Consider the following 4,042-nt stretch of genomic DNA (forward strand, 5'->3'; position numbering starts at 1 on the left):
CGACCTTGGTACCTGCGGAAACTTTGTTACTCTTGGGCAGGGGAGATGGAAGAGAGGGACAAGGTATTTCCAGAGGCAACGGAAGAGGAAATGGAAGTGGCAGAAGGATCTTTGAATGTTGCCACTACGACTGGCACAGGGAGGCAGCTGGCTGATATGATGATGAGGATAAAGGTAAGACATACAGGTTGAAGGGAAATAAGGCTAGGAGCATTGGATGCGGGTTCAGACTATTCTACTACGGTATAGTTAGAAGGAGAAATAGTGTAGGATTAATCGTGAAAGATAATTTTATTAAGAGTGCCTTAGAGGTGAAGAAAGTATCTGACAGAGGGAAGAGTGTGGAGCTGAAGGGGCGATGAGGAATTCCATTATTGGAGCAGACTTAAATGGGTATGTTGGTGAAGACAACAGCGGTTATGAGTTGGTATGTATGGCGTTCAGGAAAGGTTTGAGGAAGGGTAGATGATGGTGGATTTTGCAAAAAGGATGGAAAAGGGTTTGGTGAATACGCATTCTTAAGAAAGAAGAGGAGCACAGGGTGACGTGTAAGAGTGGTACACACAGGAGATGCAACCTGAAAAAGATAACAGGCCTAAAAGTGGTGTAGGTGAGAGTGTAGCGAGACAGATTCTAGTCCGTAGGATAACCTTAGAGGTGAATAAAAAAGAAAAAAAAAGTGCTGAACTAATGATCAGATGGGGAAAGTTGAAGAAGGAGAATTGTAGTACCAAATTTAGGAGAGAGGAGAGACCGTGACTAGGTGGTGGAGATGAGCTGGACTGCTAAGCAACTACTGCAAAGATGAGAAAGGTAGATAGGGAGGTGTTTGGTGTAACTTTGAACAGAGGAAGGAAGGCAAAGATACTTGTTGGTGCAATGAGGAAGTCCAGGAAAGTCTAAGGAAGAAGAGGTTGGGAAAATAAATTGGGATGGAGAGAGATATGAAGAAAGTACACAGTAATATAAGTGGATATTAGATAAGGCAAAGGCTAAGTAAAAGGCGTATGACGAGCTGAATAAGAGCTTTAACACAAAGGGAGGAAATGACTCGTACAGATTACCCAGGGAAAGGGACCGGGTTAGGTTAGGATGTAGAGAAAGTTAGGGTGGTAAAGGATCTAAATGGAAATGGTGGAGGAGATGCTTAGGGTTTACTGTTCACTGAAATGGGGATTGTGGAAGAGCAGTGAAGAAGAAAAAAAAAGTGTAATGGGTACAATAGGTAGTGAAGAGGAAGCAAACATGGAGATGGCAGAGTTGAAGATGCTGTGATTTTCGTTGGGAGTTTCAAGGAGAGTCAGAACGAATATGTTAGAGGGACATTTATGGCTTGGGAATGTGATGCGAGGTATGTTGGGAGAAGGATGCTGAAGATGAAACCAACAGGCAGGAGAAGAGACAGACAGACCAAAGAGGAAGTTTATGGATGTGATGAGGGAAGACATGTAGTTGGTTGGTGTAACAGATACACATGACAGGGTATTATTATTATAGTTATAATCAATTTCATTATTTTTTATGATAATTACTGCTATTGGATTTGTTATTGTTGTTTTATGATCACTATTATTATTATTGTCATTATAATTTATGGCATTATTATCATCATCATCATCATCACCACCATTATCATCTATTGTTATCATCATTATTTGATTCATTATAATCTTCCTACTCATTATTATTATTACTAATCATATTATTGATAGTGTTATTGTTGTTACAAAAGTTGTTATCATTATTATTACCATTGTTGTTGTTATCATTACTAGAGGTTAATAGTATCATTATTACCATTGTTGTTGTTATAATGAACATTATCATGATCATTTTTATCATGTTTTTTTGCCATCATTATTACTATCATTATTATCATTATTAGCAGTGTTGCTGCTGTTGATATTATTATTTTTTACTATTACTGCCATTAGACATTTCATGAAGTACTATCACTGATCACTGTTAAAACATATAGCGGTAATTGTTCACATTCTTCATAATATAAACATAGCAGTTATCACGTTGGCTAAGGGTTTTATCTAGTTGATTTGTAATTTTAAAGAATATAATCTATTAATCACTGTATGTGAAGTGTATTTTTTTTTCTTTTCTTTTCTTTTTTTCTCATTTTAAAAAATTATTGCTGAGTTTTCGCACGATGGTTTTGTGCGAACATTGGGTTCGTATGTTCAGTGTTTTGGTGTGGGTCGAGTCATTCGAACTTAATTTCGGGTCGTTCACTAAACTTGAGTCAGTATACCATTAACTCTTGGCTGATGAAGCAATAGGTATTTGCTTTACTACTTGACTTATTTTTTCGGTTTGCTGTATTATTGAGTTTCAAATTGTGAAGTGCATAATAATTTGTTTGTAGCTATGGTAACATGTATAAATACACTGCATATACTTTTTCTTATCTTTATTTAATTAGAACCTTGCTTTCGTCCTAAAACGATGCATGACTAATCTCTCCCTTGCATGTCTTTGGAGTTGGTATCTTCAGGTTTTCTTGAGGTTATGTAACTGAACTTGAACTTGTAGTATAACTTTGACTGTAGTGTTTCTATTTCCTATTATCATTACATACCTTGTTTTTTGTATTGCTTGTTTACTGCACCATCATCTTGTTAATTTTTATGCCTATTTTTCTTAATTTTGTATGTTTTATTTTTCATCTTTTATTTTTTTAGGTATATTTTCTTTACTAGTGTTATAATACTTTTGTATGATAAATTGCAAAACTTTTATTGATATCATTTAAGATAACCCAATCTTTGGTTTATCAGAACAATCCTCAATAATAACCATTAAGAATGAAGCACTCAGATTGTAATATATCATTTTCAGTATAACAAGGTTGTGTGGGCTTTCATTTCTGGAAGCTGTCAAGGGGCCTCTGCTTGACTAAATCCAGGTCTTCACTATTAATGTTCACGATCTTATAAACAACGAAAGTATGATTGCCAATAGTGATGATAACTTTAAGATTAAATGACAACGATATGTGTCAGGGTTGTTTTTAAAATAATGGTAATAATCAAATAATTGATAGTGATAGTAACAATATTTCTAATATCGAAGGTAATAGAAGTAACAGTAAGAAGAAAAGTAAAATGTAAAAGACAAGAGTGATAAAGATAATAGCACTATTTTTACTAGTAATTATGGTAACAATGGGGACGAATTTTGATTTTTTTTTCTGCTAACCAAGATGTAATATCTGGTATCTATTAGATATGGTCTGCTGATTTCAAGAGAGATGTCCATTTTTTGCCTATAACATCAAGTTTTTTATAAGCAGCATCCTGTGTTATACTCTTCCTTTTTTCAAAACAATCTGCCCATTGGTAATATCACATATTCCTTGCGCAATGATGTGTCATTATATCCAATTTAAGGTAGATATTATCAATAACGGATATTCTATCCTTTACCTTGTTACTTATCAGTGGAGTAGATAAAACTAAAGAAATATTCAATAAAAATAGCCAAAAGCTACATTGATCCGCAATGTAATTTTCCGAGACCGTCTTAGTGAGTGTTCGAAAATTTCTATTGCTACTGCTCTTCCATTAATCATTGGGTCATCCATCGCGTGCGTCTGGGCTTTAGATAAACATTGGGCACAGAAGGTCATTTGAATTCAAACTTGTTTTAATAACTGAGTGGCGCAGACTGAAACTTTTGTTGAAGGATCTGTAGTTTACAAGATTAACGAATGACATTAAGGAAAAAGGTTTGAAGTCATTTGTGACTGTTGTGAAAAAAATCCGTTAATTACAAAAAAAAAAAAAAAAAAAAAAATATATATATATAGACACACTTATCAGATTTTTCCTTTATATCTTTCTTTTTTTGCCTGCAACATGAGCGAAAATTTTCACTCCTTTAACAGCCAATTTGATCAGTTCCCATTAAATCTAGGAGACTTAAGTGTTACCGCAAGAGTAATCAAGGAAAATTGAGCGCTCCTTTAGTGGCCGATTACTATTATAGTAGCCAAACGGATATATATATATATATATATATATATATATAT

Source organism: Penaeus japonicus, unplaced genomic scaffold (genome assembly GCF_977035675.1).
Source record: "Penaeus japonicus unplaced genomic scaffold, GWHDUDI00000001_assembly GWHDUDI00000014, whole genome shotgun sequence".
Lineage (NCBI taxonomy): Eukaryota > Metazoa > Arthropoda > Malacostraca > Decapoda > Penaeidae > Penaeus > Penaeus japonicus.